Below are 16,574 nucleotides of genomic sequence, written 5' to 3'. Positions count from 1 at the left end.
TCTAAAAATAAATAAATAAAATCTTTAAAAAAAAAAAGATCTACAGTAAGAATAAATCTTATGTCCATGAAATTGTTGAAGAAAAGAAATGTGTGCTAGTTTTGCTCTTGCACGCAAACTGCATAACTCAGAGCCACAGTATGTAAAATGGAAAAGGCATTAAATCTGCATATGGAAGATATAAAAAGAAAACATGTCCCAAGAGATGGGCAGTGTTGCTTCAGAAAGCACTGAGCCTATATGAAGACTTCAGAAAGAGATCCCTCTGAAACAAGTCACATAGAAATATTAACTGCAAATAAGGGATAATTACAATAAGATATTTTGAAAAACCACATTCACATAACATTTTTACAGTATACTGTTATAACTGTTCTATTTTATTATTAGTTATTACTTCCTAAGCTTAATTTATAAATTAAACTTATCATAGGTATGTCTGTATGTATAGGAAAAAACAGTATATATAGGGTTTGGTACTATCTTTGTTTTCAGGCATCCACTAAAGGTCTTGGAACTTATCCCTTGCAGATAAAGGAAGACTACTGCATGTCAACTCTCATACCCTTAACTGACTGGGCCATCCATCACTTCTTAAACATTTTCAGTAACAGACTGTTCCCTCCCATCTTGCAGCCTATATTCCAATTACATATAATTATATCTATTAGAAAATTCTCTCTCATATGAAAATACTACAAGTTCAAAGGAAGAAAAAATTCATGATAGGCTACTTTGAAGTAACTGGAAACAGCTTCATTCAAAGGCAGCTTCATAAATGCACTGTAATTTTGAAGGAGACCTGGAAAAATGGATGAGACCTGGGTAAGCAGACATTGACTCATTGTCATCCAAAATGTGCTGCATGCTCCTTGGCTTGTGTGGCTCAGTGGACTGAGTGCTGGCCTGTGAACCAAAGTGTTGCTGGTTCGATTCCCAGTCAGGGTGCAATCCTGGGTTGCTGGCCAGAACCCCAGTGGGGGGAGGGGGGGGGCAACCACACAATGATGTTTCTGTCCATCTCTTTCTTCCTCCCTCCCTCCCTCTCTAAAAATAAATAAATAAAATATTTTAATTTATTTTTTTAAAGATTTTATTTATTTATTTTTAAAGAGGGAAGGGAGGGAGATAGATAGAGAGAGAGAGAGAGAGAGAGAGAGGGAGAGAAACATCAATGTGCGGTTGCTGGGGGCTGTGGCCTGCAACCCAGGCATGTGCCCTGACTGGGAATAGAACCTACGATGCTTTGGTTCGCAGCCCGCGCTCAATCCACTGAGCTATGCCAGCCAGGGCTAAATAAAATCTTTTTATAAAAAAAGAAAAAAAAGTGCTGAATGATTACTATGTGCCAAGAACTTTCTAGATGCTGGGGATCCAGCAGGGAAATGAATCAGATGAACGCCCCCCTTCTCTCTTTAACCATTCCAGTGGAGCAAAACAAAGAGATGAACAAGTTAAAAATGTATAGAATGTCAAATTGTGGAAAAGGCTAGGAAGGAAAAAATTATACATGTAAGGAGAATAGGAAGTGCTTAAAAAAAAAAGATGGGATGCTATTTTAAATTCAATGGCCAAGGAACATAACACTGATAATGTAGCATTTGAGCAAAGGACTACAGCAAGAAGCCAGTGAGCTGGGATAACAACCACAGCACTAGAAGAAGGGGAAGCACACAGTATCTTTGGTCAACAACAGCTAACAGAAAACAGAGAAGGTTAGCATAAATGAAAATATAGGCTGACAATGCTGCAGAGCACCTTGACTCCCAAATATGATTTTACATTACTAGCAACAAGGAGTCACTAAACAGTTTTGAAAAGACCAGTGAAATGAGTCAGATCACAGCTTAAGAAAATATAATCAATAAATACATACTCAATTTATTCAGCTTGCATGTTTGTTAACTACACATTAACAAAAAGTAACTTGCTTTTTCTTCATCTTTAGATTGTGGCTCAATATAAATACAAACTTTCAGTTTGAAGTGGAAAAAATAATTTAAATACTTTGTGTCTTTCCCCTAGGGCAAGGGATATAAATGAAAGAATAAACAAATGGGACTTCATTGTAACAAAAGCTTCTGCATGGCTAAAGAAAACATTAGCAAAATGAAAAGGGAACAAAAACATATTTGCCATTAATACCTTGGACAAGGGTTTGATCTCCAAAATATAGAAAGAACTCACAGGACTCCACACCAGAAAGACAAACAATCCAATTAAAAAATAGGCAAAGGACCTGAACAGGCACTTCTCCAAGCAGAACATACAGAGGGCCCAGAGACATATGAAAGGATGCTTAGCATCACTAGCCATCAGAGAGATGTAAATTAAAACCACAATGAGATACCACCTCACGCCAGTCAGAATGGTCATCATTAACAAACCAACAAACAAATGCTGGTAAAAATATGGAGAAAAGAGAACCCTAGAACACTGCTGGTGGGAATGAGGACTGGGGCAAACACTGTGAAAAACAGTATGGAATTTCCTCAAAAAAACTAAAAATGGAACTGCCTTTTGATCCACTGATTCCACTACAGGGATTATACCATAAGAATCCTGAAACCAACTCAAAAGAACCTATGCACCCCAATGTTCATAGCAGTGTTATTTACAATAGCCAAGTGTTGGAAGAAACCTAAGTGTCCATCAGTAAATGAGTAAATCAAAAAACTATGGTGCATTTGCACAATAGCATACTAACGGCAGAAAGAAAGAAAGAACTCCTACCTTCCTGACAGCATGGATGGAACTGGAGAGTATCATGGTAAGTGAAATAAGCCAGGCAGTGAAAGGCAAATACCATACGATCTCACCTATATAAGTGGAACCTAATCAATACAACAAATGATCAAACTAGAACCAGAGATGTGGAAATAAAGAACAAACTGACAGTAACCTGACAGTAAACTGACAGAGGGATAGGGGAAGAGGGATAATAGGGAAAGAAGGAGAAGGGTCAAGTCAAGGAACGTGCATAAAGGACCCATGGACATGGACAATGGGTTGGGGACTGACAGTGGAGCGGAGAGTGGGGGCACAGGGCGGGCAGGGGAGAGCAACAGGAGGAAAATTGAGACAACTGTAATTGAACAACAATTCAAAAAACAAAAGAAATCCAACTGTTGAAAGTGCAAATTAAGTACCCAGATGACAATAATTATCAAGTAAATATTAATCTTAATTTAAAAAATAGTTTTTTAATAAAGCCTTAATATTCTTGTTTACACTTTTAGCAGAGTCAAGCTTAGAACTGACAGTGGAACAGAGTAGTAGCAACACATCAATAGTTGTCATTTTTTCCTATATGTGTTAATAACTCTAAGTACTATATAACCAGATACTCTAAAATAACTTAAATATAACTATTGTGAAAATACTGTAAAAGGAGACATTTCAAAATGAAGTTGGAGCCACCATCCCAGAGGAATCACCTTGTATGTCTTACTCCTCAAACCCTTGGAAGGTTTGAATTAGGCAAAATAACATTTGGACTGGGACACAGCAACACTGTATTCCAAACAGCTGTTTGTAAAGCTAACAAAAAAGCAGACATCTTGACTATGAAGGCTAAAAATTAAGAACATGCTTTAGAATTAGCACCACCATGTATCTGTAAGCTAAAGATAACTTAGCTTATTTGCACCTATAGAAATCTCTTCCTATTTATGGAATTATTCCCCTTCCCTTTCTCATAAATATACCCCTTGCCTAGACCTCATAATCAGTATATTGTTTAAGTTTCTGCCTGAACCAATGCTTCCCAGATAGCTATTCTCTAATCTGAAATAAACATTTATTGCCTCTCACCTTAGCTTTTTATTTTGGGGGTTTACACTATTATCTTCAAAGACCCTAGGAAAAGTTTTAATAAAAATAAAAAGTTTTAAAGTAGTTTTCTTTTCATACCTTTTCTAAAAGTATACTGTACTGGGTTCCATTTCTAACCAATATGAAGGGACAGACACTGAAATTAGCCTACTGACTAAAAACTTAAAAACCAAACAAAATATTAATATCTAAAACAACATTCCTGAAATGTTACCACACAGGCACGGGCCTGGAGCAGATCTGCCTCAGGCCAGCCTGTAGTGTGTGAGTTCTTGTAGGAAAGATTTCACAACACAAGTCCAGGTGATTCTGAGTGTACATTTAGTAAGTCTGGGGACAGTGAGACAAAGGAAGGACTTCAAGTAGAAGTAGTAACAGGAGAGAGCCTAGTCAGTGTTCTGCTTTGGAGTATTACAGAAAAAGTTAAAGGAAAGGAATGAGCCAAAGTGGGGCTGCAGTAGCTCATTCCTGCCTTGGAGAAATGACCAGGCCTTGGAGAATGATCAGGGGGTAAGCCTGGGTAGAGGTGCCACTGCCCGCTGCCCTCCTGGCTCCAAGTTTCCTTAGAGTTTAGGAGGAAGGAAAAAAGTTCATGCCTACAGAAGAGGCATGCACTTGCTCTAAAGCAAGTCTGCCCTCAGTCCTTTACCTGGAGGTTTTTTATCTTTTTTCTGCAGCGAGACTCTATTGAAGGGTTTCAATAGAATATTCATCAGCTTTCCAGGTACATTTTTAATATGCTGATGCATCAAAATGAGTGCATGGGGGAATTTGTGAATATTCTTTGGTCCGCTATACTGTGTTACTTTTATCTTGGGTATATCTGGCTTTTAATGGAGTTTTGTTATTTGTTTCCTTTACTTCATCTGTTCTTGGGTTTAGCTGGCACAAATGTCATTAATTGGGTCTCTGTTCTCCATTTCCCAGGCCAGGGAGATTTAAGCTATGTACCCATTGGTTAGGAAGGAGAAGTATAAACCATTTGCTCTAGAGTGTCCTTGGTTAGGGGAGATAAGTTCTTGCAACTCACCAGCTGGCTGTAAGATGCTTTGTTTGGCCTTGTTTAATATTCTTGTCTGAAGTTTCCCCATTCCACCTGCCCAGGAATTTTTCTAGCTTCTTACTCTCCTGTCACATCCCTAACTTGAGGGATGAAGCTGGGTGTCTGTCTACAGAGACCAAAGTGGCTAGATTCCATTAGGCAAAGTACAAGAGAGATACACAGAGAATTTCTTAGATCTACAAAACGTCACTGATTAAGACACACAAGTGAGGAAACCACAGAAAGTAGAGAAAGAACCACCTAAAACAATTAGAAGGAATAATCTTAAAGTTCAAAAGAGTCAGAATAGTGCCTGTGCCCATCAGCCAGACTAAAAACTGCATCACATCATGAATATGTGGTATTCAAAAAAATCTTTCCCTCACTAGTGGGAAAAACTAACTAGAGTAAACGCTGCTCTAGTTTCACCTAATAAAACTTAAAAAGCAAGATCTGGAAGAGCAGATGTTCCCAAATTACTGCACCAAAGAAAGAAAAAGCTCAAGAGTATTTATAGAAATACAAAAAAATAAAAAATAAATCCAGAACTAGTACACAAAATTCACCAATAAGAAAAATATGATCTATAAAAAAGGAGAAAAGCCAATCAACTGAAACCAACCCAAAAATTACATAATTATAGGATTAGTAGGCAAGGATGATAAAACCATTATTATCTGTAACTTCCATATGTCCAACAAGCTATAGTAAAGACTGAACAAGTTAAGGTGAGCAATGGAATAGAATATGATTATATATATTATGTATACACACACACACACACACATATATATATATATATACATACCCATATACCCCATATCAAACTGCCTGATATAAAAAAATACACTGGATAGGGTTAACAGAAGATTAGACAAAAATATAAAGATACAGAAATATAAAGATTAAAGAATCCATCCAAAATGAAAACACCAAGGGGGAAAAAAAAAAAAAACAGTTGCAGCAGCCTAATTCCCTGAATTAGAATGAGGTGACCAAAAAAAGTACTTAAAGAAATAATTGCAGAAATATTTCCAAATTTTTGAAAAATATATGACTGCAGGACCAAAAACTCAAAGAATACCAAACACAAGAAATATGAAGAAAATCATCTAAAGGTATACCATAATATAATTGCTTAAAACTAGGGATGAATAGAAAAATCTTAGAAGGATCTAGGGGGAAAACATATTATGCACAAAAAAATAAATACGACGACAAATTTCTCATCAGAAACAATGCAAGGCAGCAGTCAGTGCTGACATCTTAAAAGTCCTGAAAGTAAAATACTGTTCAGCTAAAACTGTTTACCATACTTAGATACCTTTCAGAAACAAAGATGACATAAAGATCAGGACAGAAATCAATGTAACAGAGAATAGGAAAACAACAATGAAAGTCAATGAAAGTGAAAGCTGATTATTTAGAAATATCAATACAAATGATAAACCTGTAGGCCAACTGATTAGGGGAGAAAGTGAAAACACAAATAATCAGTATCAGGAATGAGAAAAGTGACATCACTACAAATTCTACAAGTACTAGAAAGATAGTAAAGGAATATTATGAACAACTTTATGCTAGTAAGTTCACCAGTGCCCTGAAGGACACAAATTAGATCTTTCCAGAAGGGAAAAATAACCCGAATAGCCTAATATCTATTAAAGAACCAGAAGCCATAGTTAAAAAACCTTCCAGCAAAGGAAAAAAACAAAAAAACAAAAAATAACAACTTCAGGCCCACATGGTTTCACCAGGGAAATCTACCAAACAATTAAGGAATGATACAAATTCTGTATAAACTCTTCAGGAAATGGTGGGGAAAGGAGGTAAGGGTGGAAGGTGATTACTTCCCAATTCATTCTAAGAGGCCAACAATACCCTGATACCAAAACCAGACAAAAATATCACAAGAAACAAAACCTACAGATCAACACCCTTTATAAATATTTGCAAAAGTTTGCAAATCCAAGAATATATAAGAGATAATACATCATGACCAAGTGTGGTTTGTCCCAAGAATGCAAAGTTAGTTTAACATGCAAAATCAATATAATTCACTATATTAAAAAATTAAAAAAGAAAAACTACATGATCTCAACAGATGCAGAAAAAGCATTTGACAAAATCCAACAATCCATTTCTGATTAAAAAAAAAAGCCAACTAATAACACAGGAATTTCCTCAACTTGATAAAAGGCATCCCTGAAAAACCTATGGCTAACATAGTTAAGGTTGAAAAATTTGAACACCTTCCTCTTCAACATCACTAACGAGACAGTTTCCCAGACTCTTCAACATCACTAACAAGACAGTTTTCCGGACAAGAAAAAGCTGAAGGAGCTCATCGCCACCAAACCAGTACTAGAACAAATGTTACAGGGTCTTCTTTAAGATGGGAGGGATCTTCTTTAGGAGATGGGTAAAAAGGTGAAGCAATTAAGACAAATTGGTAGTTACAGAATTCTCATTGGAATGTAAATTACAGCACAGGGAATAATCGATTATACTGCAATAACTATATATGGTGTCAGATGGGTACTAGATTTATCATCGAGGTGATAACTTAATTATATAATGTCTAATCACTGAAACTAATATTGTAGGTCAACTGTAATTGAAAAATAAGAAATTATTTAAAGTCATTTAAAAAATAAAAGACTAACAGATATTTCACTGAAGAAGATATTACTGATGGCAAATAAGCACATGAGAAAAGATGTTCAACGCCATTAGAGAAATGCAAATCACTATCACTACACACCTAACAAAATATCTAAAATAAAAATAGTGACAACACCCAATATTGGCAAGAACACTTCTATTTTATGGAAGATTTAAACAAGTGAAATATGGTTAGAGAAAGGTAAATAAAAGCATCCAAACTGGGGAGGAAGTAAAAAGTCTTTTTTGAGGATGACAATCAGCTAGGTAGGAAGGCTGACAGGATCTACAAAAAAAGCTAATAAAACAAATACCTGAGATTAGCAAGGTTGCAGAAGAGAAGATAAAGAGGCAAAAGGCTACTGTATTTCCATATGCCAACAGCAATCAGAAATTAAAATTTAAAAAATACCATTACAATAACATTTTAAAAAGCAACACAAACTTGTCCTGGCCTATGCTTTCTCTGCTCCTCTGCATTCAGTTGTAAGAGGGGTGTCTGGCAGGACACACAGTAATCTCCCTCTCAGTTTATGAGGGCCATCCAGAGCACAGGGCTGGCTCTTAAAGGCACAAGAGGACAATTAAAAAAAAAAAAGCAACATAGATAAATTTGACAAAAGATAAATAAGACCTATACACTGAAAACTATAAAATATTCAGAGAAATTAAATGAGATCTAAATAAATGAATATACTTTGTTCATGGATTGGAAAACTCTATAATGTAAAAGATGTCAATTCTCACCTAAATGGATATATAGGCTCAAAGAAATTCAATTAAAATCCCAGAAGATTACTTTGTAGAAACTGATAAACTGCCTCCAAAATTTATATAGAAATTCAGGTGAGCTGGAATACCAAAAACAACTTTCAAAAAGAATAACACAGTTGAAGGACTTATACTACCTGATTTATAAAGTTACAGCAATAAAGACATTGTAACTGGATCACTCATATATTATTGGAAGAAATGTAAAATAATACAGCCATTCTGAAAAAGTTTGACAGTTTTAAGATTCTGAATATGAAATTATGGTTCAACCCAGCAAATGCACTACTGGGCACTTACCAGGGAAATAAAAACTTATGAGCAGACAAAAACCTGTTCACAAATGTACAGCTTTATCTGTAATAGTCAAAAATTAGAAATGACCCAGAAATCCTTCAGCAGGAGAGTGGTTCAACTATGGTACACAGATACACACACACCATAAAATTCTACTTATTAAAGAAAAGGAAAGAACTATTAATATATGCAACTATTTGGATAAATCTCCAAAGAATTACACTAAGTAACAAAGCCAACCTCAAAAGTATCAAATGATTTCATTTATATAACATATTTGAAAAGACAAACTTTGGCGACATGGAAAACAGATGGGGAGGGGGAGAATGGGAGGAAGATGTGTGTGACTGTAAAACGGCAATGAAAGAGATCCTAGTGGTTACGGAGCTGTACTGTATCATGACTGTGATGGCAGATACATGAATCTACATGTGATACAATTGTACAGAACTAAATACACATATATAAATACACACACACGTGAGTACAAGTAAATTGTAGAAATCACAGTAAAACTGGTAGATCCCACCAATGTCAAAACCCTTGTTGTGATATTGCACTATTGTTTTTACAAGCTGTTTACCATTAGGGGAAGCTGGGTAAAGTGTTTACTTTTTTAAATCAACCAACAAATATTAAACTATAATTCACACTGTTATAAAGTCTTTGTTTCTCTTCATATGCTCTGATTTATGGCTTTCTATCTACTCTAAAGATGCATCAAAAGAGAAAAAAGCTATTACCTCAGTTAAGTGGCACAGAAAAAATATGACCATATTTTTAACTTTAATCTTGAGAGAATGAAAACACTAGAAATGTTCAATGTTCTACACTGAGAAAACTGTACTGTAGTCACCTGACAATTATATATAAGGTACAGTAAGTTACACAGTAACAAAAACATCTTAATTAAAATCCTTCTAAATAGGTTCTTCTTATTATTTGGAGCTCTTTATTAATAAACTTTACGTAAGAAAGGTACATGGAAAAGAAATTCATTGTAAATCTAAGAACAAAGATTACTTCATGAAAATGATAATCTTTATTACATAAAATTTAAAAATAAGAACACTGTCAATTGAACTTTCTGTGATATTTTTTTAATCTGCCATAGTCGCTATTTGCCACATGTGGCAACTACACCTTGATATGTGGCTACTGGAACAAAGAAACTGAATATTTAACATCAGTTAAATAGCCATAAATGACTACTGGCTACAACACTAAACAGAGAAGATGCAGAACTTAGAGAGAAATTCAAAACCACAAACACACAATGTATAATAATCATCAGTGTAAGTAAATCAGTATTTCTCACCTATGGTCTTTTGGACAGAATAATTAACTTGTAGGCCTGCCTAAAAAAGAGACATATTCCTTTCACACAATAAAGGTATTTTTTCCAAATTTAATTTTATGGCCACTCTAAAATATTATAGAGTATTATTTAATTCAAAGAAGTTACTGAAGGTAATGGGTTAAGAGCAATAATGCATTCTCACCAGCAGAGGGCAGGTATGTTATAAACACCACAACCAATTTCATATGTTTTAAGTCCAAGACACTAGTATGTTCACTTTCACAAAAGTAATTGTACTTCTTAAAAGAAAGAGAAAAATGCTGAAAATTAATGTATATTTTTCAAAAATAAACTGACCAGTCTCCCCAGAACCAGGTCTTGCAATTTGACTAGTTTATTTAAGAGTTAACTATAAAAACAAAATAAAATAAACCTAGCAAACAAAATGTCACTCAAGCCTTATTTTCAAGACCACACGCGCGCGCGTGTGTGTGTGTCTGAGTGTGTGTATTAACAATACTCCTTGAGCTGCAAAATAAATTCTAAAAAATTTTCCTCACAGAGTATAAAAGTTGTCAGAATTTCATGGGAAAATATAGCATTCATTTCAAAAGTGAACTAATTGTACAAAACAAAACAAGCACTGAAATGTGGCAAAGGAGCTAAAAAATGGCAAAGGTTGGCCTGAGAAAAACTTGGGAATGGTGTCAACATAATGAAGATTTCCTTTTTTAACTCTGCACAGCAGTTAGAAAACAGGCTCTGAAGCAGTTTGGGTTCAGTTTTACAACAGAGTCTTCCATATAAGTGCTTAGAAAATACCCTAGTTTTAATGTCTATCAAAATAAAATGCCCTTTCCTAGTCCCTTTTACCACCCTTCTGCATTTAATTTTCCTGACTATACTTATTTCTTATAACCCTCGTCTCCTGGGGCTTCTGTGTTCTGGTTAGCCTTGCAGTCTTACAGGCCCCCATTCAGTTCCTTCAATGATTTCACTTTTGCTGCTGCCTCCCTACAGGCTTGTTCATCGACCCTCTGATTTACCAGGGTCTAATCCACTCATGGCTTTGGCAAACATTTCCATGCAGATGACTCCCAAATCAACAATCACCCCTTGTCTATCCTCTCCTCTAAATTTCTGCCTAGCACCAAGATACCATTGAGTGAGCATGTGTACTGTGTGGCCATTGCATTCAAAGTGGCTGAGGAAGTAGAGCAACGAATCCGCATCCAATTTTGCATTAAGCTTGAACATTCCTCTGCGGGAGCTATCTGGATGATTCAGAAGGCCGCAGCTATGAGCAAGTGGTGATTGGCGGCTTCATCATGACAATGTGCCTACTCATGCATCTTGTCTCATACAAGATGTGACTCAGCCCCGCTACAGCCCAGATCTGGCACCTGCAACTTCTGGCTTTTCCCCAAACTAAAATCACCTTTGAAAGGGAAGAGATTTCAGACTGTCGATGAGATTCAGGAAAATACAACAGGGCAGATGATGGTGACTGGGAGACTGTGTTAGGTCCCAAGGTGCCTACTTTGAAGGGGACTGAGGCATCACTGTCCTATGTACAGTGTTTCTTGTATCTTCTATCTTCTTCAGGAAATGTCTCTATTTTTCATATTACATGGCTGCATACCTTCTGAACAGACCTCATATGCACTAACCTGTTTACCAGCTGCTCCCTACCTAGAATAAGTTTTCACTCTTCTCCTTTAACTTTGATTCTAGTCTTCCTCAAAAACTACCTCTTGCATTAAAAGCCTTCCCTAATTCCTGCTGTTGGTGATTTTAACTTTCTCTGAACTTCTGCAACACAACATTTGCACTATTCTTTCCACACAGATATCCAGAATGTCATCTATGCTCCTGGCCTGTCTCTTTCAAATCAAGATTACCAAAGGGGTAGGGGCAAGGGCTTCTGTTGCATACCTCTTAGAATGTCCACTCCAGTGGAACAGAAGATAAAGGGTAAAATATAAGAAGTATACATACACATACACATAGGAGAGAGAGAAAGAAAGATAACTACTTTCTTTTCTTGAGTCTTCCAAAAAGTATTCTTGTATGGATCTAGTGTCAAAAATCTGTTCAGCCCTGGCTGGCGTAGCTCAGTGGATTGAGCATGGGCTGCGAACCAAAGTTTTGCAGGTTCGATTCCCAGCCAGAGCACATGCCTGGGTTGCAGGCCATAACCCCCAGCAACTGCACATTGATATTTCTCTCTCTCTATCTCCCTCCTTTCCCTCTCTAAAAATAAATAAATAAAATCTTAAAAAAAAAAAAAAAAGACTGACAAAGTAATGTGGTCCATTCTGTGGATTGCTAGAAATAATGTAAAAAAAATCTGTTCAGTTACATTGTTTACCACACAAAATATAATTCACAAATGCTTCCTGAAAAGTAATAACTGAGTGCTTAAAAAAAGAAAAACCTGACTTAATTACCAAACCTTCCTCTATGCCAGACATTACTTCACAAGCTCAGTTAATCCTCACAATCCTGTGACACAGGTATGGCTGTTTTACATGTACTAACACTGAGGCTTAGAAAGTTTAAGTAACACACTCCTGCCACAAGGAAAAAAAAAGGGAAAGAGGACAGGGTGGGAGGGAAAGAAAAGAAATCAGAGCCAACAATGGGAAAACTGAGGGTTTTTAACCCACAGCCATCAGCCTTCAAAGCCCATGCTTTTAGCTAAAGAACCAGTATCTCAAAGATAACAGCAGAGCAATAGGTGCGCCAACCCACAGTCAAATGGCGGAAGAGGGGGGGATTATGCAGAATAAGATAGTATATATCATATAACCCTCTTTTATTATATTTCTCCCTTAAACTTGCAGAGGCAAAAGATGTAAATAAATTCAAAATATCATAAAGACACTGAAAACTTAGAAGGTTCATTAGGAACTAATAAACTCTACAAATACAGCATTTGCCTGTATTTTTCAAATGTTGATTTACTTTGACAAAGAAGTTAAGCTATGGTAATCATTTAAGAATTAGAATGGTACAAGACAAAAGGAGAAAATGAAAAAAAGTTTAATTTTAACAATCAATAATCCTTGTTTGCCCTGACTGTCCTAAAGTTTAAGCTTTGTCAAACCTATTTCTTACTTTGTCCAGATGATTTAACATCATCCAAAAATTGACTTTAAAAATTCGGAGTTTAAGCAAGCATATTACAGGTTTCCTTTATTTTGTTTACTCTTTCACAAATATTCTAGTGCTTTGTATTTGCAAAATTTCTCTCTCAAGCCCAAATATATTCAATATTTACAAATAATTCTCTCTTTTAAACTATTCCTGACACTATTCAGATTTCATGAGATAACATTTGCTCCTAGGTAACACCTCAAACACCAAATAAACAGAATTCCAAGTTGTGAAACATGTTTACATTATTGCCAAATCTGTGTTTAAAGAAACTGGTTAAATAAATACTTAAAATGTAATCATTCCTCACTCTGATTACTATTTTTTTCCTTAATATTCTGTCATTACACAGAGGTTTGGTTAAGTATAAAAACCCAGAATTTATCTTTCTCATTGTGTACATGGCTGAATGTAAAACAAATTAAAAAAATAAGAAGCTTAAAGTTACCTTTTATAAAGGTCAAAGGTAACACACTTATTTGTGGACTCCCAAACAACAGACAGGTTTCCAGACAACTTTGGTTCACTCCCATGGTCTCTCATGGTGACACAGCTTTGAGCTGGTAATTTAACCTCTCTTGATCTGATCCATCTCTCTAATAGGAGATTAGACCAGACCCCATGACAGGTCTCTTTTCATCTCTAAATTTTCTACCATTTCATAGTTACAAAAAAATGTAGTCAGAACTGAAAATCTGCCCAAAGTGCTCAAACATCCCTTATTCATGGGTTTACAGAGTCTAGGACTGAATGGTGTGGCCTACAACCATATTCAAAAGAATCATTGTTGTCTGTAATTTTATGTTATAGCCCAATGACTGACTGGTCAAGAGAAAAATGTGGAAAAGATAGCCAACTTTTGCCTCCAAAATGAAGGGGCAAATAAAAACAAACAAACAGAAATGACCAATAAGCATACCAAAGACTACCAGGAAAATACAAAATGTGATGTTATACCATTTTCACCAACTACATTACGGAAACTTTTCAAAAACACATGAATACTGAGTGACAGGTTAGGAACACAGGGTCAGCCAGTCTTCACACATGAGTGGTGAGAAGGTAAACTGGACCCAAATCCTAGTAGTACAAATCAAAGAGGCTTTAATCTGGCATACTCTACCATACACCTTTCATGTAGAAGATTTTATTCTGAGGAAATAGTTGTGTGCACACAAAGCTTTGACAGTAGTACTGTTTGTAACCATAAAAACCAAAAAGCAAATGCCCACCAATGAGGGAACAGATTCACATATAATACTTTTAAATTTTTTCAAAATACTATTTCAAGTGCTCTGTGCAGAGAATAACCTTAAATTCACTAAAATGAATGTCCTGCTATCCTTATTATTAGCAAATGACTTTATCACCTCATTGTACCCTCACATTTCAGACCCTTTCCTTCTTTCTATAACCTGACCCAAGTTCTTCCCTTTTTCTCCTGTCCAAAGCTATCCACTTCACATTTTAAAACCAAATTTTCCTCTAAATCTTGCATTAATATTAATATATTAACTATTTATGACATACTTCCTTCTTAAAGAACTTGCCTGATATTGGCCATGGAAAAGAAAGTCCTACTTGCTGCTCCTGCAGCCCTCCTGCCTCTAAGCCAAAATGATCAAGGGGGGCCTATGGCCCAGGATGGGCCAGGTCATCTATCCAGGAATATGGAATGACTCCCCCAAAAGAGAGGGCCACCTATAGGATGCCAAACAGTAGCTCATATAGACTCTGGAGCTAATGAAGTATTTAGGCAAGTGAATGAATAAGTAAGGAAAGTAGTCAGTAAAGAATAAAGCACCTAAGAGTCCCTTCAAGACTGAGAGATACAGAGAGAGCCAAAGACAGACAAACACACACACACACACACACACACACACACACACACACACCGAGGCTGCCTGAGGACTTTCTAGTTCTTTCAGGGTCAAGCTGTGGATGTTCTATTCACTCTGATGTGATTAGCTAAGTGAGAAGCCATGGCAGATGTTGCTCATTTGATCACACAACCTCTATTCCACCCTATTTCTGGTGTGTCTTCTTGTATTCAAAGAACAAAAAGTTACAAAGCTCTATTTCTGATTCCTTTGTAGTCAGAGTTCTGAATGAGAATTAGTTTACACCAATTAGATGCACCCATGCAATATTTGAAGTCAAATGTGAGATGGAGATTATCTTCCTGCCTTGGCTGTTTTCTATAGGAAGACAAGATTGGAATGTCTAGTCTCCAGCTTCTTGTGTGAAGAAGCAGTTTTGACATGGGTAATGGCTAGACCCCACATTCCAATATCCAGTCATCAGCTTATACACACTGTAAAATAGCTGTAGCTTTCTAATCCCTGCATCACAACTAACTTGGTGTTGGTGTTTTCTTACACTCAGCAGTTCCAGTGATAGTCTCAGGGCTAGTGTCTCCTTGGTGGGTCAGTTCTGCTGTGACCTGGGGGCAGTCAGTCCTGGAGGCTCAGCCTGAAGCCTCTTCTTCTATTCCTACCAGGGCTTTCATAAACACCTGATTTCCAGTATTAAAACATTTCTGTTAACACACCTAGAATGTTCTGTTTTCTGTGCTGAAGCTCTACTAAAACAACCTCAACTTAAAAATACAAAAAGAATATGCATTATAATATTCAAAGCACAGGCTTTTACAAATCTGACTAAACAAAGTTTTTACATAAGCTAACGAAGTTAGGAAAAGAGAAATATTGGGTGAGGTCTATTTTCCAGAAAGAGAATCACTAAAGTCATAGTCACTTTTAAAATATTCTTAAAACCACTGAGATAAATCAGTTTTTCATATATCACTTGAAATAGTGATATTTATAGTTATGTATCTTATACATAACTATAAATAGTGAGTATTATAGTTATGTATCTTATGCAGATAATGTCTTAAACTGGCAATATACACTATTCTTGTGCCAACCATTCTTCTCCCCCTTCTCACTTATTCATTTTACAAATATTTACCTAGCATTCATGTGCCAATAAATATTCTAGGCACTGAACAAAAAAGACTAAAGTCCCTGGCTTCTTACACTCTAGAAAAAACAGGTAATTTAATAAAATTAAGTATTTACTATATTTGAGTGAGGACCTAACCTAGATGAGAAGGACCAGATAATATGCATGTATGGAAGAGTAACACTACAGGGATAGAGAATAGCAAGATGAAAGTGCTGAGGCAGAGGCCAAATTAGTATATTCATGAGCACAGAGCAGTGTAGACCACTATAAACAAGGTTTTGGCTTTTAGTCTGACACAAAAATAATGGAGGGTTTTGGGTACAGCAATCACATGATCTAACTGATATGACATGTCTTTTTTAAAAATCACTTGGGCAGCTGTGTTAGAACAGACCATAACAGAGAAGAAAAAGCTAGAAGATGAACTGGGAGATAACTGAAGTCAACATGGGGATAATTCCAAAGTTCTAGCCAGATCCAAAGGGCAGAAAAAGACAGGTAAGACTGTCTAGAGAGCAGTCTTAGAGGAAGAAGATC

General features: G+C 36.1%; 1 protein-coding gene and 1 non-coding gene across 3 annotated transcripts in view; one reads left to right on the top strand and one right to left on the bottom strand.

Annotated features, from left to right (window-relative positions):
• SMAP1 (small ArfGAP 1) overlaps nucleotides 1-16,574 on the bottom strand; it is a 154,583-nt gene that overhangs the window by 111,470 nt on the left and 26,539 nt on the right. The window lies entirely within an intron of this gene.
• Nucleotides 7,986-8,125, top strand: LOC123822328. The gene has a single exon (XR_006786295.1). It is a non-coding gene; the product is annotated as a small Cajal body-specific RNA 11 (non-coding RNA).

The sequence above is a fragment of the Phyllostomus hastatus genome, unplaced genomic scaffold (genome assembly GCF_019186645.2).
Source record: "Phyllostomus hastatus isolate PE091 unplaced genomic scaffold, TTU_PhHast_1.1 phas_contig_40, whole genome shotgun sequence".
Taxonomy (NCBI): Eukaryota; Metazoa; Chordata; class Mammalia; order Chiroptera; family Phyllostomidae; genus Phyllostomus; species Phyllostomus hastatus.
This window is presented reverse-complemented; position numbering and strand designations above follow the sequence as displayed.